Here is a 22,608-nt window from a genome sequence, read left to right as displayed (position 1 = left end):
CGGTCGCAACAACACCGGTACACGATTCTGCCACAGGACTAACTGACTTGGCCCAGATGGGCAAAGCCATGGACCAGATGCTTGGCCTCATGTCTGTTTTCCAGAGCCGCCTCGATGCGCTGGCCGCACCGCCACAGGTGCCCCCAGCCCCGGCCCCCGCACCTGCTCAGGCGCCCGTCCTACAAGTCTGGGCTGGGCAGAGCACAACCGTTGAACGACGCAATGGTGAGCTGGGGGGAGCGTTGGGGTTGTCAACACCAGGGGAGGCTGGCCCCTCCACAAGCATGGCGGCAAGCACCCCCCCGGCCGGCGCACCGGCGCCCCCTCCACCCGCACAGGCGATTACCACACCCTCCATCCCTGCTGCTGCGGAGCCTGCGCCCGTCTTAGCAACAGTTGTGGCGGCGTCTGGAGGGGTGGGTGTAACCCAGGTCCCGAAGCCCCTCGTTACCCAAGCACCGCTGGCATCGGGCCGCTGCTCCCTGGCGTGGTTGGTGCCGCAGGCCGCAAAAGAAGGGATCTGGAGGAGGGAGTATATAGACATCCTGACATTACTTATGCATGGGTCTGCTGGGGTGGACACGAGAAAGATGGGGCGCAAGGAAGAGGAGAGGGTCAGGTACCAGCGGTGGCCGGACAAGACGATCGAAAACTGGACATCTGCATTCAATATATTGGCAGCGGTTATAGTGCAGAAATCCCCCGACCAGAGTGAGGCTCTAATGCAGTACGCCAGCACTATACAAGAGGAGGCGAGGCTCTCGGGGGGGTTAGGGTGGTTCTACTATGACCAGGATTTCAGGAAAAGAATGGCCATATGCCCAGACCTGGGGTGGGACCAGAAAGAAATTCAGCTCTGGGTGGAACACATGTGCCGCCCCACCAGGGAGAAGAAGGACCAGGTATATAAAGGGCAGGGTGAGGCATCTGATAAAAAGAAAGACCAATTCCCCAAGCGCCCATTTAAGCAGCCTTTTCGGGGTGGCAGGGGGCGGGGGCAGCGGCAGGGCAAGAGATTCAATTCTGGGACGTGCCGCCTGTACAATGGGGGCAATTGCACCTGGGGGAGGTCATGTAAGTTTGCACACAGCTGCAGCAAGTGCGGCGCGCAGCACCCCGCCACTTCGTGCTCCTCCAGCCAGAGCGCACCGCAGCCCACAGCAGCGACCAGGACTGACGCCCGACTCTGAGACCACACATGGGCCCCCCCCCTCGTCAGCATCCCTCCCTCCCACACCAGTCACGCCCCCCGCATTTCAGGGTGCACCACAGAGCGCCATGGCCCCTGTCAAAGGCCCTTCACCCATCATCCTGGGAAATATCCTTCCACTCATTAGGCGGTATCCACTGCTCCGGGACAGACCGCTCCTGGCGGGGGGGTTCATCGATGGGTTTAGGATTCCCTACAATGGGCCTCTGGAGTCCAGAGATGCGAAGAACCTTAAATCCGCTAGGGATATGCCCGGGGTGGTGGACCAAAAGGTGGGGAAAGAGTTGTTAGCAGGTAGGGTAGCGGGTCCTTTTAGCGGCCCGCCCTTGGACAACTTTTTAGTGTCACCACTGGGGGTGGTGCCGAAAAAACAACCGGGCACCTACCGTTTGATCCACCACTTGTCTTACCCTGAAGGAAATTCGGTGAACCACTGGCTGGACGAGGGTATTTGTTCTGTGGTGTACTGCTCCCTGGACATGGCCATTGACATGGTCAGGAGAGTGGGGCAGGGGGCGTGGCTTGCGAAGGCGGACATTGAATCCGCATTCCGCCTGCTGCCGGTTCATCCAGCCAGTCAACATCTGTTAGGCTTCAAGTGGGCGGGGCAGTTCTTTTATGATCGCTGCATGCCGATGGGCTGTGCCGTCTCCTGCGCCTACTTCGAAGCCTTCAGTTCGTTCCTTCAGTGGGCCTTGGGGGAACTACACGGGATCACGCACGTGACCCACTATCTGGATGACTTCCTATTTTTTGGTGCGAGTGGGTCAGATGAGTGTGCAGTGGGCTTGAGTCGGTTTGAGGAGCTGGCAGAGTTTCTGGGTGTTCCCCTTGCCCCAGGTAAGACCGAGGGCCCTGCGCAGGTGCTGACCTTTCTCGGGGTGGAGTTGGACACGGTAAAGGGCGAGTCGAGGCTCCCCGCCGAGAAGGTACTGGGCTTGTTACAGGACATCCAGGCGCTGCTGGGCAAGGACAAAGCGACCCTCGGGGCTGTCCAGAGCTTGATTGGCAAATTGAATTTTGCAGCGAGAGTGATCCCAGCAGGCAGAGTGTTTTCAAGGAGACTGGCGGGGGCCACGGCAAAGGTGACCCTGAAGCAGCACTTTGTAAGACTGACCGCGGGCTTGAAGGCTGACCTGGCCATGTGGGCGGAATTCCTCAGGGACTTTAACGGGACGGTGATTTGGAGGGCCCCATGGATAGCCAGTCAGGAGCTCTGCTTGTTTTCAGATGCGTCTGGAAGGGAAGGTTTTGGTGTTTCTGGGGGAAGAATGGTGCGCGATGCGATGGCCCAATGCATGGCGTAAGAAGAAGGTGACGCAGAATGTGGCAGTGTTGGAGCTCTTCCCAATTGTGGTAGCACTGCACCTCTGGCGGGCGGCACTGAGCAACAGGAAGGTTGTCTTCTGGTCAGACAACATGGCGGTGGTGCACGCCATCAACGGCCTGACTGCCTCGTGCCCGCTAGTCCTGAGCCTGCTGAGGGAGTTAGTCAGGGAGGGCCTGCGCAGCAACGTCGAGTGTAGGGAATGTGGCAGCTGACGCTCTTTCTCGCTTTCAGTGGCTCCGGTTCCGGGAGGCCTGGCCGCGGGCAAGGGCGGAGATGACACCATTCCCGGACCACCTCTGGCGCTTGCTTCAGTGGGAGAAAGACTGAGGAAGATGGGGGAGAGGTCCCTGGCGCCGGCGACGCGGCGGAAATACGACTCGCAGCTAGCGACTTTCAGAGCTGTAGGGGAGGCACTGGGTGCCTCAGCCTTAGGGGCGGAGGATCAAGTGGAGGCCTTTGTGGTGTGGGCCAAGGAGACCGGCAGATCGCACTCCTGGATTAGCGGTCACTTGGCAGCGGTGCGCCACGATGCCAGGCTAGATGGTAGGGGCGACCCCGCTGGATCATCCAAGATCAGGGCGGCCCTGAAGGGTTGGGCCAGGGAGGAGGTTAGACAACCAGACACCAGGGCACCCATTGAATTCAGAGACCTCCAACTCCTCCTAGACGTGTTACCCCTGGTGACTTTCTCACCGTTTGAGGCCAGCTTGTTTTCTACGGCCTTCTGCCTGGCATTCTTTGGCGCTTTCAGGGTCAGCGAGCTAGTGGCAAAATCTAAGGAAGACCTGTCTGATTGCGCGCTGGGGATTGCGGATGTGACCCTCCACACAGCACTGGAGCTACGTATTCGCAGATCTAAAACAGACCAGGTGGGGAAGGGGAAGACGGTGGTGTTACAGACCCTAGGGGATAACAGGTACTGCCCGGTTCACTTGGTCAGGGAATACCTTGCTCTGCGTCCAGTATCTCCTGGTCCCTTTCTGGTTCATGCGGACGGATCCCCCCTTACCAAATTTCAGTTCGAGCGTCTACTGGGAGCTTCGCTGGCTAGAGCCGGTCTAGCGGGGTGCGGGCGCAGGTTCTCCTCGCACTCCTTTAGGATTGGTGCTGCTACTTCTGCGGCCAAAGCCGGCCTGGGCCCGGAAGGAGTAAAAGGGGTAGGCCGCTGGGAATCGGACTGTTTCGAGAAGTATGTCCGTCCGTAATGTTGTGGTGCAACCCGGAGCTTTGTTCCCGCTCTTGGTTTTTTGGTCCATTGTCATGAACGCATCGTTTTTGTGTGTGTAATAAAGATACGATTACCTAAAAGCCGTTTCATCGCTTTATTGACAGGTCCCCGGGTCTGGTTGGTAGGCCATTCCTACATCACGAGGATGGAACGCTGGGCAGCACACAGGAACTGGTCGCAGAACTTTGCTACTACACAGCTTGTGTGGTTGGGTTCCCCGGGCATGAAATGGAGTGAAGCTCGCGGCACAATTGAGCAGCGCCTGGCTGTTGTAGGGGTCCAGCCCTCTGTTATCATCTTGCACTTAGGGGGTAATGACCTGGTTGCCAGGGGGAGGAGGGCTCTGCTACTGTCAATGCAAACCGACTTACAGGCCATTAGCCAAGCCGTGGGGTCATGCGAGGTCTGGTGGTCTGAAATCGTCCCCCGTAGGGTTTGGAGAGGGGCTAGGTCCCCGGCGGCGGTAGAGCGGTCCCGTAGGAGGCTTAATAGGTCCATGCAGAAATTCATGGAGCGCAGGGGCATGGGCTTCATTAGACATGCTTTGATCCAAGAGAAGGTTGAGGGGTATTATGAGGCTGACGGGGTGCACCTGTCCAGGGTAGGGATGGACATGTTCCTGCTTGACGTACAAGAGGCACTGGCTAGCAAGGGACATCAGTAACACTTGTTAGGAGAGGGGGGCTCTGGCAGCGACGGTAGCCTCCCCAGAGCTGTGGCGGAGTTACAGGGCGATCTGGATGCAGACGGGTACAGTAAGGGTACCCCTGCGACAGGCGGTACAGTAAGGGTACCCCTGTCCGGCACAGTAAGGGTGCCCGAGCCAAGGTCCAGGAGCCGAAGGGGGTTCTGGGAAGACCGCGACGGCGCCCCGTTAGTCCTTCGGGCGGTTGGGGGGCCTGACCAACCGGGGGTGTGCCACAACACGCTCCGCCCCTGTCGGAAGGGGCAGGAGTAGGAGACAGATCACGTGACCCAGTGGATGATCTGTAAATAATTATGTGCCACACTGCCGGGCATCGACCCACCGTGTGTGCGGGCTCACCAGGCGGGCGGAGCAGCAAGGGGCTGCCTGCCCTGGATCGCCCGTAAGATAACCCAATTTTATTATCATACTGTGTTGTATGAAATAAACCTGCAGCAGTTCTTCACCCACAAATAAAGTGTCAGTGTAATCTTTGGGTGATGTCTGTGTATGCGTGTTGACTGAAGCGGATGACGGTGTGGTCACTATGCCGCTGCCCGCGTCCCAAGCAGTGGGACATCAGCAGGGCAGCATGTTAGTGGCCGCCCGTCGGAGCCTTCCCCCTTGCTGCCTCGCGCGCGAGGCTACGCCCACTAAGGTATGACCCCCTATAGTTGTGAGCTGGAGGCGGGCCATTGGGGGCGGGGGGCGCGGCTTGCCCCCCCTACTTAGGAGGCCCTCTCGCCCAGTTCCTCCTCTGTTTCCTGCGCGCCGCTCCAGCCTGGACACGCGATTTCCCACCCTTTCCACTTACCCCACGTGTCAGGCGCAGCGCGTCATTGGAATGTTTTAATGTTTTCTTTTGCGTTGCAGGCGGAGTTACAGGGCGATTTGGATGCAGACGGGTACAGTAAGGGTACCCCTGCGACAGGCGGTACAGTAAGGGTACCCCTGTCCGGCACAGTAAGGGTGCCCGAGCCAAGGTCCAGGAGCCGAAGGGGGTTCTGGGAAGACCGCGACGGCGCCCCGTTAGTCCTTCGGGCGGTTGGGGGGCCTGACCAACCGGGGGTGTGCCACAACACGCTCCGCCCCTGTCGGAAGGGGCGGGAGTAGGAGACAGATCACGTGACCCAGTGGATGATCTGTAAATAATTATGTGCCACACTGCCGGGCATCGACCCACCGTGTGTGCGGGCTCACCAGGCGGGCGGAGCAGCAAGGGGCTGCCTGCCCTGGATCGCCCGTAAGATAACCCAATTTTATTATCATACTGTGTTGTATGAAATAAACCTGCAGCAGTTCTTCACCCACAAATAAAGTGTCAGTGTAATCTTTGGGTGACGTCTGTGTATGCGTGTTGACTGAAGCGGATGACGGTGTGGTCACTATGAAGGCAGGTAAGAGAGGTCCCGAAGAGCATGAAGGAGTTGATTGACGTAGAACGAGAAGGTGAGGAGAGAGAGGTGGAGAGGAGACAGCAACGCAGAGAGAGAGAGGGAGTGGTCGCCCATTACAGAAGTCACTGTAATTGTATTTATATAGCGCTTACTACCCATAATGAGGCGCCGAAGAAGGAGATCGGGGGAGAGAGAATAAAAATCGATACTTAGGAAAGATGTGCCGAGAAAGTGAAAAGAGTGTTGTAGAAAGGACAGAGAGAGAAATAAAGGTCGAGAACCGAGAGCGGATAAAGGAGACACAGATAGAAGAGATGGCACTGATGAGAGAGTGTACAGGACGAAGAAAGAGATGGGGGAATAAGACTACAGATAGAGGGAATTACATAAAAGACTGCAGGAGCGAGGGCACTGAAGAATTGGGACGGGGAGAGAACAAGGAGAAGTGAGGGACTCAGAAAGAGAGACGGAGAGGGATGGATGGAGACAAACAGGGAGTGTGAGACGAAGAGATCGAGAAAAAGATGAGTGAGTACAGGGTGGGTGGAGGGGACAGACTAGAGGGAGTGATGAACAGAGAGAGGCAGCAACAGAGAAAGAGAATGATGGGGACAGGAGTGGACATAAGTGATGGAGAAGAGACCTTTGTGTGGCTGAGAACAGAAGGAAAGAGTGCGAGAGATAAAGATAAAAGGGGAAGGAAACGACAAAGCAAGAAACAGGGAAGAGAGTGAGTGAGTGAGTGAGTGAGTGAGTGAGTGAGTGAGTGAGTGAGTGAGTGAGTGATAAAAAGGAAGTGATGGAGAGACTCGAAGGAGATGATCTGATGGAGACACACAGGGAGGAGAGTGAGTGATAAAGGGTGAGCGATGAGAGAGACAAGGAGGATAATATATGATGGAGACACAGGGAGGAGAGTGTTAAAGAGAGACAACGACAATATTGTCTGATGGAAACACTCACAGAGGAGAGTGAGTGATAGGTAATAATTGATGGAGAGAGACAGCGAGGAAATTTTGTGATGGAGACACACAGGAGAGTGAGTGATAGAGAGGAAATGATGGAGAGACTCGAAGAGCATCATCTAATGGAGACTCATAGAGAGGAGAGTGAATGATAGAGAATGAGTGATGAGAGAGACAAAAAGGAGATTGTCTGATGGTGTCACGCAGGGAGGAGAGTGAGTGAAGAGAGTGAGTGATAGAGAGGAAGTGATGGAGACAGACACAGAGGAGATTGTCTGATGGTGTCACGCAGGGAGGAGCGTGAGTGATAGAACAACAGAGTGATGGAGGGAGAGAGACAATGTGGCTCTTGTATGATGGAGACATACAGGGAGGAGAGTGAGTGATAGAGAATGAGTGATGAGCTAGACAAAGAGGATATTATATGATGGAGACACAGGGTGGAGACTGAGTGAAGAGAGGGAGTTGTGAATAGAGATAAGGGCAATATTATATGATGGAGACACACACAGAGGAGAGTGAGTGATAGAGAATGAGTGATGAGAGAGACAAAGTGGATATTATATGATGGAGACACAGGGAAGTGAGTGAAGAGAGTGAGTGATAGAGAGGAAGAGTTGGAGATACACACAGATGAGATTGTCTGATGAAGACATGCAGTGAGGAGAGTGAGTGATAGAACAACAGAGTGAAGGAGGGAGAGAGACAGGTTATCGTGTGATTGAGACACACAGGGAGGAGAGTGAGTGATAGAGAGTGATGAATAGAGACAACAACAATATTATATGATTGAGACGCACACAGAGGAGAGTGAGTGTTAGAGATTGAGTGATGGATAGAGACAGGATATTGTGTGATGGAGACACAAACAGACGAGAGGGAGTGATGGGGCGAAGTGATGGAAATACACACAGATGAGATTGTCTGATGGAGACACGCAGGGAGGAGAGTGAGTGATAGAGCAACAGAGTGAAGGAGGGAGAGAGACAGGTTATTATGTGATTGAGACACACAGGGAGGAGAGTGAGTGATAGAGATTGAGTGATGAGGGAGACAAAGAGGATATTATATGATTGAGACACAGGGGGAGAGGGAGTGATGAATAGAGACAACAACAATATTATATGATTGAGACGCACACAGAGGAGAGTGAGTGTTAGAGATTGAGTGATGGAGAGAGACAGGATATTGTGTGATGGAGACACAAACAGACGAGAGGGAGTGATGGGGCTAAGTGATGGAAATACACACAGATGAGATTGTCTGATGGAGACACACAGGGAGGAGAATGAGTGCTAGAGATTGAGTGATGGAGAGAGACAGGATATTGTGTGATGGAGACACAAACAGACGAGAGGGAGTGATGGGGCGAAGTGTTGGAGATACACACAGATGAGATTGTCTGATGGAGACACGCAGGGAGGAGAGTGAGTGATAGAGCAACAGAGTGAAGGAGGGGGAGAGAGACAGGTTATTGTGTGATTGAGACACACAGGGAGGAGAGTGAGTGATAGAGAATGAGTGATGGGGGAGACAAAGAGGATATTATATGATTGAGACGCAGGGGGAGAGGGAGTGATGAATAGAGACAACAACAATATTATATGATTGAGACGCACACAGAGGAGAGTGAGTGATAGAGAATGAGTGATGGAGAGAGACAGGATATTGTGTGATGGAGACACAAACAGACGAGAGGGAGTGATAGAGAGGAAGTGATGGAGAGAGACTCGAAGGGCATAATCTGTCACCTGAACCCACAGACCACAGCCCTTGAAGAAGCACCAACAGCCTCGAAGCAGACCTGCGGACAGTGGAGTGGGCAGACCTTTTGCCTACCACTCTCCCCCCCCCCCCCCAAGACATGCACCCTGTGGAAGTCCTACATGAAGAGGTCAACCGGAGGGGCCCCTTCCACGTATCCTGCAGGGGGAGGCCCTCAAGTTTCGTTACGCCACTGGTCACCCTACTCTGAGCCTTAATTGATCTTTATGCCCCCAGTTAAATATACTGCAGCATCTCCATGAGAGGAGGTGCTGCTTGTCTGTAGAGGATCGTTGTTATCTCTGTGTGCTAATCCCTCCTTTTATCTGAGTGGTCCCGCCGGACTGTGGCTGATACTGGCCAGAGACATCCTTGCACACAGGGGCTGCTCCACAATAGCAGATGCGGAGTTTATCAGAACAACCCGACTGTGTCTACAACTGGTTAAACAGGCAGCCCAGAAGACCCCGCTTCAGTTACTGTTTATTGACCATATTCTTGCCACAAGATGGCGTCCCCGAGAGACGATCATTTCACCTCGCCCCTCTCTCAGATCCAGATCCAACCCGCCACACATACGACAGGCACATGCCATGAACTGCTTAGCTGCAGCAGCACTAAGAATTCTTGGTTAGGCCCGAGCGTATATTGAGGAAAAACTATACTACATGTCCCATCATGCTTTGTGTTGCTGGCTGCAAAAACGGACCTTAAGCTACGGAGCAAGTTGATATCTCTGCGGAGTTTTCTGTCGAAGTACAACGTGTGGGTGTCAAAGAGGGACTGGGGAGAGCCACGGTGCCGCTGCTTGAACGCAGCCTCTGTACCCGGGCCGCCACTCCGCCAGGCGCCTTGAATACTACTGCAAGGCCCGGCCCCAGTGCCAGACTTTAAAGATGATGACGGCGAAGTGTGAGGAAGAGAGTTAGGCTGGAGAAGGACACAGCTACTGGGCAAGAAGGGAGTGAGGGCGGGTGGGGGGGGGGGGGGGGTGAGTGAACAGGGACCCTAACACAGGGAACAAAGTTTCAGGCGGGGCTGGAGCCTGGACACAAGGGGAGAATGCGAAGAGAGATAAGAACAGGGCCGGCTTAGACCCTGTGTAGGCCCCTAGGCAGTCGAAATTTCGTGGCCCCCTCCAATTATCTCCTAATAGTCTAATACCCAATGCACCGGATTTTTTTTTTACAAATTTACAGCTGCCAGAAGATGAGCTTTTAAGAGACAACTGTTATGTGAATCTGATGTCTCTGGTTTATGTATTTTAAGATGTCAATGGGTACATTACATTAATATGGTATTTTCTTCATAGAGTCTTTAGTGTAAAGTTTTTGTTTTTTTGAGTCGATTCATTTTTTCTGTGGTTTGGAAACTATTTAAGAAAGCTTGATTGTAATCCGGAACTGGATTAGAACATAGACCAAAGGATCAGGAGCCAGTGGGAGGAGAGACAGAGGCGGAGCCAGGACCCGGGGAGGGTGCGCCTTGACGCCTCTAGGCAAAGTTCACGCTCTATAACGCTAATATTAATTAATTCATTCATTAATTCATTCATTCTTGGAGGCTCGAGAGAGAAAACGGGGCAGGAAAAGAATGAGTATGCACCTGAGGGAGTCATAAAAGAGGGGGAGGGTATGAGATGGGTGCGAGACGGAGTCAAGGCACTATAGGGTGTGAGGAGACACACTAGGAGGGGCAAGGTGGGTGGAGACATACAAAGGGCCGGGGGAGAAACGAGTGACGACGGAAGGAACCTTCAGGGATGGTGCGGGGAGGGCTGGAGGAGCAGAGGAAACGTGCTCAGCAGTTCCTCCTTCAGGTGCTCATCAAAGCAGGTTGAAGTACGAAGGGAAGTGAAGTGTGCTAGAGTCTTATGCATTCATTACAGATTCATCACTTTTAGGGAAACAACAACCCCATCGGGGTATGGCAGAAGAAAATATGGTTAAAATATATGACTTTTGTAAGTATGTATTCTATACTTGTATCACCCTAATTATGCCATCTTTAATTTTTTTATAATCGTGTTTATATATGTAGCTTTGTAATATGTACATTTCATCCCGAGTACCTAATGTAACTTACTTCGTTCTATTTTACAGCGCTCTGACAATCTTTGGGTAATGTTGGCACTATATAAAAGTGCATTAAATAAAATAAATAAATATATTTTCCTTAAGAGAACAGCCAGTTTCTCTTGAGAATTATATCAGACCTGGGGAGAGCCCACCGCCCGCATTCCCTCAGACAGCGGCCCGGGCGAAACTACATTTGGAGCCCGTCCTAATCATCCTTCTCTACTCCTTTCCTGCCTGCCCCCTCCCACAGGTGATCCTCGTGGGGGGGGGGGGGTGCATTTCATCTCACAGGTCACGTTCTGGCTGAATACCTCACACCGTGATCACAAATACACGTGTCCCCTCACCTCAATCATATCTATTCAGTTGCTAAACTGGAGGTGAGAGTCCCTGGGATGGGGCCGATGGAGAAGGAGAGGGGAGTGGCAGAGAGGTAATCAAGGAAGGCTATGAAAAAGAAAGCATGATTTACATACAGCATCAAAGCAATGTACTGAACTGCCGGTCCGGAATAAAACATTCCAGGCAGCTCAGGAGGTCAGGTACCTGTGCGCCCCTCAAACTGTAGGCACCCTAGGCCTGGCTCGCCCATGCCAAAAGTCAACTCTGGGGGAGCCTTACCTTCAAGAATGACACTGTGCGTTACGCACGTACATGTGGCATCTAGCATGTCTTCCCTATCTTTGGGTGTACGATGCACTACTATGATGTGCAATTCTACTGCCATATTATTGGCTGTATATTCATTCTATTTTGGGATCTGTATGTGCTTTCATTTGAATTTTAAAAGAGTTGTTCAGAATCCAATGGGCTCTGATGTACTATGGAAGTTCTGTCTGATGTTGTTCAATAAATACTTCAAGATTATGTCGTTTTTAGGTCTCGCCTGAGCCATCACACATTCGCTGCTCTGCGAGACACTTTGTAAGGGGGCTTCAAAATCTGACCACACGCTTGTGGTTTGTTTTTGGTCAGAGGCTATTGGCCTTTGCGTGCATCTTCCTAAGAAAGACAGCACGCAATTGGGCAAAGGCGGGTGCATGTCCCGCTTTTGCTCCGCCCACGGCCTATTGCTTGCGGTTACCCGCACAGACACCATCTGTTTTGAATTATTGTGCCCAGACGCGTGCGCGATAATTCAAAACAGATGTCTTGCTGTGGCGCGCGCGTGCACACCACTCGCGGGCTTATTCTTGCCATCCTCCCCTCCCTTATTGTGCCTTTCACCTACTCCTCCCCGTTCACCAGTTGTGCCTTTTTGCACCACTTGCGGGCTTGTTTTGAGAATCTGGTCACCCTACTTGAATGCTGGTAAATGTGCAACAACTTTAACTTTGTTGATTTTGACTCCCGAGTTATGCCTCATTCATTCCTCTTACATTTGTTGCTATGGGATACCGGGATGCGCACACTATCCTTTCTTCTGCCGAAGCTTTCTGGTTTTCATAGTTCTTCATGCACAGCTGTAATGTTATATCCTGACGAGAATTAATAAGTACAGGCAGGATTCTATCCACCCTTTGTATAATACATGGAAACAAATATTTTCAAGGAAGATGTTTTTGTGCACATGGCGAAGTATGAATAAAGTCATTAAAAGGTTACTAAGTGCGATGATTCTTGTCAGATTAGGTGTTTTGTTGATGCCAGTACACCGAGCTTCTGATTGGAAAACGTGAATATAAAAGGCGGTGAAATGGTGCGTGGCTGCAGCTTCTGTTTGTAGGCTGAACCGGGCAGGGTCAATGGCCCGGGTGCAGACAGGCTGAGGGAGGAGTAGGGAAGGCTCGAGCATAAGTAACTCTCAACATTTGTTTTCGGATGCCCAGCCATTCATTGAGAGTTCTGCAGGATTTCATTAAAGCAAGCACCGGCGACGCCTAAGACTTCTTCAAAACTTAGCCTTGAAATCTCAGTGACAAAGCGTGCTTCCCTGTTTTCTTTATTTTCGAAAATGGAAATGAAAAAAAAAGCTTAGTGAGAGCCGACGAGGATATGCTCAGACATGCCTGGGCTTTTTCGGTTCGCCCTAGCGTCAGCAGGCAACGGGCGTGCAAGAATGCACACAGCTGAGCCCGTGCAGGGTCTGCAGTCACTCTCCTCAGAGGCAGGCGGCTGAGGGCAGGCAGCTCGGACATGCCCTGCAAAGTCTGTGCTCAATCTGTGCGGTGACCCAACGGCCTACTGCGGCACGATGCAAGCCCGGTCTTGTGCCAGGATAGCCTACTCTCTGCCCCCTCCCCTTGTCCTACGCAGATAGTTACTCCAGGCTGCCTGTCTCCTGTACGCAACATGAACATCAGCCGCAGCCGTGGAGGTATCATACCTAAAGGCGGATGGTATGTATCCATACAAAATGTATTTATCTAATGCGTCTGTAGGTGCCAACACGTGACTCTTTCGGTCACTTCAAGGCGCTACAGAAAACAATCCAAAGCATCAACAAAAGTTGATCTGCAAGACGGGCAACAAACATAAAGGAACGTACTTTTAAAGTTTATCCTTATAAAGTGTATAATAATGAACAGTGCTGTCCTAAGAGCGAGTCACTAAGTGCGTCGAAGATTTCACTTAATGACATGCTGATACTCACCTTTATATCTGTGCCGAAATCTGAGAATGCTATAGTCAGTTGACCCCAGTGTCACTCCCTCTCCGTGCCCCTCTACCCTGCAACAAAAACAAGCATTGGCATAGCCAATAGGTCTCGCCTTTGGGACTTTATAAGTGTTTAGCCATGCAATAGTTGATGTTGTTGCACCAATGATATTGTGCTGCATAATTAAACACTTATAAGGTCCCAAAGGCGAAACCTATTGGCTATGCCAATGCTTATTTCAAATGTATTTGGATACTACAAAATTGGTGACAAGTTTGGCAACAGTTTCTGGGTTTCCTGACAGATATTTATCAGGCACTTTGTTCCTTTTCTTAATGAAGGCAAAAGGCACACAAATGATGGATGGAATGCTGAACAAATCAAACATTCACCCTCAGTCAAGAGATCCGGGTTAAATGCATTGTTCTTTTGCTCAAAGCAAACACAAAGAGATGATGGACGGAGAGCTGAAACCTTTCAGCCACTCACCCCCAGTCACAGATCTGGGTTGAATCCATCACTGTTCTTTAGCTCACTTCGCCACCCCAGTTCAGACCCAGCCATATGCAAATTAGTCTAGACCCTATTCCTCATGGCAACAGTCCATGCCGAACTGCCAAGCCAGGTCTTGCCTGTACCAGATTTGCATATGGCCGGGTCTAAACTGGGGTGGCATGGTGAGCAAAAGAACGGTGGATTTTGGGGGTGAATGTATGATTTATTCAGCATTCCGTCCATCTTATGTTTGCATAGCACTTTTTGCCCTAAGTGGCCTGAGTATGCCTGGACGTGGGTCCCTTGCTCACTGTGCCACTGGATTCAAGCTAGCCTGGCTGATGAGGGCTAATACCCCGTAACCGGTCCCAAGATGCTTGTTTGCGGTCCAGGGAGGACCTGGCTTGGCACTTTGGGCTTGACTGTTCCCATGAGGAGCAGGGTCAAGACGGATTTGCATATGGCTGGGTCTAAACCGGGGTGGCATGGTGAGCAAAAAACAATGGATTTAACCCAGATCTCTTGACTGGGGTAAATGTATGATTTATTCAGCATTCCGTCCATCATTTGTTTGCGTAACACTTTTTGTGGGTCCCTTGGTCACTGTCCACTGGATTCAAGCTAGCCTGGCTGATGAGAGGTAATACCCTGAAACTTGTCCCAGGATGCTTTTTTTCTGGTCCAGGGAAGACCTGGCTTGCAAGTTCGGGCTGGACTGCTCCCATGAGGGATTTGCATATGGCTGGGTCTAAACTGGGGTAGCATGGTGAGCAAAAGAATGGATTTAACTCTAGAATTAACGGAGGTGTGGGGAGCTGCAATAAATTCATTTGATCAACTCTAAATTGTTATATGAGTGGGCAACAGCATTTTACCACAAGTGGGATTCCACTACGCATTCTACCACAAGTGGGATTCCACTACCCCCCCGGGGGTCGATATATTTGACCGGTGGGGACACAGCTGACAATAGGGACATAGCTGAGGCCTTTAAACACAGATTCATGAATGGGGGCCATTGATGATCCATAAAGTTGCTGTGACAAGCTCCATCTGGGCTCGGAGGAGTGGATTCATGTACTTGGATTTCAAACCTCAAAAAAAGGCTGTTGTTAGTCTGCTATGTCCTGAAGAAGACCCTATCTGATGCATCTACAGACGCACATTTCTACGGGGTCGAAACGTCGACGTGATAATGCCTCATGTACAGGCGCACTATAGCTAAATATTTTAAAAAATAGTGCAAGCTGTAGTGGATGACTGGAAAGGGACAGGGAATGTATGTTATTGGTTTGTTTGTGTTTGAAATTGAAAGGTCACTCATTTGTCACCACAGTCACCCATTGAATTGTCTTTGTACTGTTTATGTTTTCTTTTGTCTGGCAGCCTGTATTTATTTACTGTACAAAACTGTGGAAAATCTTTTTCTAAAAAAAGCTTAAACAAAAACAAAGAAATTATAAATGTATACTTCTGATAATTTATTGCAGGTGTGGTACAATCAGAATTGTGTATAATTTGAAATTATTTGTGAAGGAATGGTTTGGTTCTAATAAGCACTTCGAGGTGCTTACCTAACTGAACCACTTGTAGCTTTCTAATTCAATACCCAGGTTCCGAGGGAAACAGGGTGACCCCATTGATATTAATGGTACAAAGGGTAGAAGGCAGCAGGGCAGCACAGAAGAAAATCAGTGTTTCCAGCGCAGCGTCCAGCAGGTTGGCAGTCCTTTTAACCGCACAACAATCCTTTCTCCTGGCAGAGTTCTTCAGCGGTACAGTAGTGTACTGAAGTTGTAGGATAAGAAGTCCAGTTCTTATACCCAGTTAACAGAGATACTTTGACGGCGGACTGCTGTTTCCGCACCACACATTAGTTTAATTTATATCGAATGTCCTTGCGCAACATGCCCTGGAATCAGCTGTCAATTGATGCCTCTGTAAGTCAGATCATAAGCAGTAGAGGGGTTGGGCATGCGCCAAGTGAAGAAGTCTAAGGAATCCGTACTTAGTTTTAAAGTAAGTCTTTATGTGCAATTAGTTAATTCACTCAAAATTGGTGATTTTACGGTCAGCCAACGCGTTTCGTTCTCAAGGAGCGAACTTCGTCAGGGCTCAATGGATGTGTGACTAGACCTCTTGCTCAGAACATGAATAGGTGATCCATCTCATCGTGGCAGGAGGACCGCTCATTCAAGAATTACTTCTAAGGCCGACCGAGGCCCTGTGATACCCTTGGTGTCTCCAGAGTTACTGCCTGGAAAACCAACTGGACTGATGGATCTCTTATTCATGTTCTGAGCAAGAGGTCTAGTCGGAACTAGGCTGCACTGCTTCCACTGTATCTTAGGAGTGGCAATAATTTTTAATAAACCTTATTTCACCTTAAGGACACACATCCATTGAGCCCTGACGAAGTTCTCACCTTGAGAACGAGACGCATTGGCTGACCGTAAAATCTCCAATTTCGAGTAAATTAACTGATTGCAAATAAAGACTTAATTGAAAACTAAGTACTGATTCCTTGGATTTCTTCACTTGGTGCATGCCCAACCCCTCTACAGTTCTTATACCCAGTGGTGCCTTTGAAGTGGGGATGACTTTAAAGAAGGACTTTGAAGTGCACTGAGGTCTTCCCTCCCAGCTCTGGCTCCAGACTCACTCTACGGGGAAATGCAGCACTTTGTGTGGAGAAAGGACACAGCCTATTAAGGTGTAAGTGTCAGCTCCTCCCTCCCATCCTGTCAAGGATGACCCATCAGGATGTGGATGGCCCATCACTCACAACTATGTTCCCTTGGTGTGTGGTTGTCTAGAGGGAATGCACAAGGTCCAGCTGTCACCCAGCCCAGACATTTAGAGAGACAGGCTGCAGGTACACGATTAAGAGCAGAAAAATGCCATCTTTCTAAAAGTAGCATTTTTAAAAGGCTAATGATAAATCCAACTTTACCAGTAAAGGGGATTTATCACTACCATTCCAATGATATGAAACCTGACAGAGCTACTCCTTCTTAATCGGGAATTGCAGCTTATGAGTGTAATAAGAGATTCCTAATGGTAATACATGAGAGTGGTAGGCTTCACAGTATCAAAAACGAATTTGGGAGTTTTTCACTACAGACACCTGACAAAACGGTGTAAAAATAAAATGATTCTTACATGCACTATAAGATGTTCCACAATCACAGGCATATTTTACCCTTTTTGAAGCAAGTGTGTGACGAGCTTGGACTATGTGGATAAGTACACTGTACCAAAAGAGTGGCTAGTTATAATAAAAACATAAATACACTAAACACAAATTATACACTAAACACAATTTATAATTGATCACTGAAGTGTCAGCTGATCTCAACATAAGTGGTGCGCGCCCCAGGGCTTTAAGTGGAATGAAAAAAATGGGGGTCCTCTCAAAGGGGCGTGGTCAATGTAATTAAGGGTGTGGCTTAAAAAACGTCAGCTAAAAATATGTGCTTAGCATAGTGTGCAAAAGACACACAAGTGATGGACGGAATGCAGAACAAATCAAAACATTCACCCCCAGTCAAGAGATCTGGGTTAAATCCATCATTCTTTTGCTCACCATGCCACCCCAGTTGAGACCTGGCCATATGCAAATCAGTCTTGACCCTGTGCCTCATGGGAAGGAAACAGTCCAGTCCGAACTGCCAAGCTAGGTCCTCCCTGGACTGGAAACAAGCATCCTAGGACCAGTTTCGGGGTTTCACCCCTCTTCAGCCACGATAGCTTGATTCCAGTGGCACAGTGAGCCCAGGACCCACGTCTGGGCATACCTGGTGCACTTAGGGTGAGAAAGCAAAAGACACACAATTGATGGACGGAATGCAGAACAAATCAAAACATTCACCCCCAGTCAAGAGATCTGGGTTAAATCCATCATTCTTTTGCTCACCATGCCACCTCAGTTAAGACCTGGCCATATGCAAATCAGTCTTGACCCTGGTCCTCATCGGAACAGTCCAGCCCGAACTGCCAAGCCAGGTCCTCCCTGGACCGGGATCAAGCATCCTAGGACCGGTTTCGGGGTTTCACCCCTCTTCATCCAGGATAGCTTGATTCCAGTGGCACAGTGAGCCCAGGACCCACGTCTGGGCATACCTGGCGCACTTAGGGCGAGAAAGCAAAAGACACACAATTGATGGACGGAATGCAGAACAAATCAAAACATTCACCCCCAGTCAAGAGATCTGGGTTAAATCCACCATTCTTTTGCTCACCATGCCACCCCAGTTGAGACCTGGCCATATGCAAATCAGTCTTGACCCTGTGCCTCATGGGAACAGTCCACCCCGAACTGCCAAGCCAGGTCCTCCCTGGACCGGAAACATGCATCCTAGGACCGGTTTCGGGGTTTCACCCCTCTTCAGCCAGGATAGCTTGTTTCCGGTGGCACAGTGAGCCCAGGACCCACGTCTGGGCATACCTGGCGCACTTAAGGCGAGAAAGCAAAAGACACACAATTGATGGACGGAATGCAGAACAAATCAAAACATTCACCCCCAGTCAAGAGATCTGGGTTAAATCCACCATTCTTTTGCTCACCATGCCACCCCAGTTGAGACCTGGCCATATGCAAATCAGTCTTGACCCTGTGCCTCATGGGAACAGTCCACCCCGAACTGCCAAGCCAGGTCCTCCCTGGACCGGAAACAAGCATCCTAGGACCGGTTTCGGGGTTTCACCCCTCTTCAGCCAGGATAGCTTGTTTCCGGTGGCACAGTGAGCCCAGGACCCACGTCTGGGCATACCTGGCGCACTTAAGGCGAGAAAGCAAAAGACACACAATTGATGGACGGAATGCAGAACAAATCAAAACATTCACCCCCAGTCAAGAGATCTGGGTTAAATCCATCATTCTTTTGCTCACCGTGCCACCCCAGTTGAGACCTGGCCATATGCAAATCAGTCTTGACCCTGTGCCTCATGGGAACAGTCCAGCCCGAACTGCCAAGCCAGGTCCTCCCTGGACCGGAAACAAGCATCCTAGGACCGGTTTCGGGGTTTCACCCCTCTTCAGCCAAAATAGCTTGATTCTAGTGGCACAGTGAGCCCAGGACCCACGTCTGGGCATACCTGGCGCACTTAGGGCGAGAAAGCAAAAGACACACAATTGATGGACGGAATGCAGAACAAATCAAAACATTCACCCCCAGTCAAGATATCTGGGTTAAATCTATCATTCTTTAGCTCCCCATGCCACCCCAGTTGAGACCTGGCCATATGCAAATCAGTCTTGACCCTGTGCCTCATGGGAATAGTCCAGCCCTGACTGCCAAGCCAGGTCCTCCCTGGACCAGAAACAAGCATCCTAGGACTGGTTTCGGGGTTTCACTCCTCTTCATACAGGATAGCTTGATTCCAGTGGCACAGTGAGCCCAGGACCCACGTCTGGGCATACCTGGCTCTTAGGGCGAGAAAGCAAAAGACACACAATTGATGGACAGAATGCAGAACAAATCAAAACATTCACCCCCAGTCAAGAGATCTGGGTTAAATCCATCTTTATTTTGCTCACCATGCCACCCCAGTTGAGACCTGGCCATACGCAAATCAGTCTTGACCCTGTGCCTCATGATGTCCGCTTTTCTTGTTGTTTACAAACCACGCCACACACTGCTGCACGCCTCACACTGCTGCACGCCACACACTGCTGCACGCCGCACACTGCTGCACGCCACACACTGCTGCACGACGCACACTACCGCACGCCACACACTGCTGCGCACACTGCTGCATTACACACTGCTGCACGCCGCACTCTGCTGCACGCCGCACACTGCTGCACGCCGCACACTGCTGCACACCTCACACTGCTACACGAAACACTGCTGCACGCCTCACACTGCTGCACGCCTCACACTGATGCACGCCACACACTGCTGCACGCCACACACTGCTGCACACCTCACACTGCTGCACGCCTCACCACACACTGCTGCACGCCTCACACTGCTGCACGCCTCACACTGCTGCATGCCGCACACTGCTGCACGCCTCACACTGCTGCGCACACTGCTGCATTACACACTGCTGCATTACACACTGCTGCATGCCTCACACTGCTGCACGCCTCACACTGCTGCATGCCGCACACTGCTGCACGCCGCACACTGCTGCACGCCACACACTGCTGCACGCCACACACTGCTGCATGCTGCTGCACGCCACACACTGCTGCATGCCACTCACTGTTGCACGCAGCACACTGCTGCACGCTGCACACTGCTGCACGCCTCACCACACACTGCTGCACGCCTCACACTGCTGCACGCCTCACACTGCTGCATGCCGCACACTGCTGCACGCCTCACACTGCTGCGCACACTGCTGCATTACACACTGCTGCATTACACACTGCTGCATGCCTCACACTGCTGCACGCCTCACACTGCTGCATGCCGCACACTGCTGCACGCCGCACACTGCTGCACGCCACACACTGCTGCACGCCACACACTGCTGCATGCTGCTGCACGCCACACACTGCTGCATGCCACTCACTGCTGCACGCAGCACACTGCTGCACGCTGCACACTGCTGCATGCCGCACACTGCTACACGAAACACTGCTGCACGCCACATACTGCTGCACGCCACACACTGCTGCATGCCACACACTGCTGCACGCCGCACACTGCTGCACGCCACACACAGCTGCACGCCGCACAATGCTGCACGCCTCAAACTGCTGCACACCGCACACTGCTGCACGCTGCACACTGCTGCACGCCTCACACTGCTGCACGTCGCACACTGCTGCACGGGGTACACTGCTGCACACCGCACACTGCTGCACGCCACGCACTGCTGCACGCCACACACTGCTGCATGCTGCTGCACGCCACACACTGCTGCACGCCACACACTGCTGCACACCACACACTGCTGCACGCCACACACTGCTGCACACCGCACAATGCTGCACGCCACACACTGCTGCACGCCGCACAATGCTGCACGCCACACACTGCTGCACGCCGCTCACTGCTGCATTACACACTGCTGCATGCCTCACACTGCTGCACGCCTCACACTGCTGCATGCCGCACACTGCTGCACGCCGCACACTGCTGCACGCCACACACTGCTGCACGCCACACACTGCTGCATGCTGCTGCACGCCACACACTGCTGCATGCCACTCACTGCTGCACGCAGCACACTGCTGCACGCTGCACACTGCTGCACGCCTCACCACACACTGCTGCACGCCTCACACTGCTGCACGCCTCACACTGCTGCATGCCGCACACTGCTGCACGCCTCACACTGCTGCGCACACTGCTGCATTACACACTGCTGCATTACACACTGCTGCATGCCTCACACTGCTGCACGCCTCACACTGCTGCATGCCGCACACTGCTGCACGCCGCACACTGCTGCACGCCACACACTGCTGCACGCCACACACTGCTGCATGCTGCTGCACGCCACACACTGCTGCATGCCACTCACTGCTGCACGCAGCACACTGCTGCACGCTGCACACTGCTGCATGCCGCACACTGCTACACGAAACACTGCTGCACGCCACATACTGCTGCACGCCACACACTGCTGCATGCCACACACTGCTGCACGCCGCACACTGCTGCACGCCACACACAGCTGCACGCCGCACAATGCTGCACGCCTCAAACTGCTGCACACCGCACACTGCCGCACGCTGCACACTGCTGCACGCCTCACACTGCTGCACGTCGCACACTGCTGCACGGGGTACACTGCTGCACACCGCACACTGCTGCACGCCACGCACTGCTGCACGCCACACACTGCTGCATGCTGCTGCACGCCACACACTGCTGCACGCCACACACTGCTGCACACCACACACTGCTGCACGCCACACACTGCTGCACACCGCACAATGCTGCACGCCACACACTGCTGCATGCCGCACAATGCTGCACGCCACACACTGCTGCACGCCGCACACTGCTGCACACCACACACTGCTGCACGCCTCACACTGCTGCATGCCGCACACTACTGCATGCCGCACATTGCTGCACGCCGCACACTGCTGCATGCCACACACTGCTGCACGCCACACACTGCTGCACGCCACACACTGCTGCATGCTGCTGCATGCCACACACTGCTGCACGCCACACACTGCTGCACGCCACACACTGCTGCACGCAGCACACTGCTGCACGCCACACACTGCTGCACGCCGCACACTGCTACACGAAACACTGCTGCACGCCACACACTGCTGCACGCCACACACTGGTGCACGCCACACACTGCTGCACGCCACACACTGCTGCACGCCACACACTGCTGCACACCGCACAATGCTACACGAAACACTGCTGCACGCCACACACTGCTGCACGGCACACACTGCTGCATGCCGCACACTGCTGCACGCCACACACTGCTGCACACTGCTGCATTACTCACTGCTGCATGCTGCACGACACTGCTGCATGCCGCACACTGCTGCATGCCGCACACTGCTGCACGCCGCACACTGCTGCACGCCGCACACTGCTGCATGCCTCACACTGCTGCACGAAACACTGCTGCACGAAACACTACTGCACGCCGCACACTGCTGCACGCCGCACACTGCTGCACGCCACACACTGCTGCACGCCGCACACTGCTGCACGCCTCACACTGCTGCACGCCGCACACTGCTGCACGCCGCACACTGCTGCTCGCCGCACACTGCTGCACTCCACACACTGCTTTTATGCGAGTTCATGCTACTGACATTGTAAATGACAATGCCTTTTATTTGTTTTAAAACCAAAACATAAATAAAAGGCATTGTAATTTTACAATGCCAATAGCTCAAACTCTTATAAATGCGAGA

This window comes from Triturus cristatus, chromosome 6 (genome assembly GCF_964204655.1).
Source record: "Triturus cristatus chromosome 6, aTriCri1.1, whole genome shotgun sequence".
NCBI classification, from domain to species: Eukaryota; Metazoa; Chordata; class Amphibia; order Caudata; family Salamandridae; genus Triturus; species Triturus cristatus.
The sequence above is the reverse complement of the archived record's forward strand: the minus strand, read 5'-3'. Positions refer to the sequence as shown.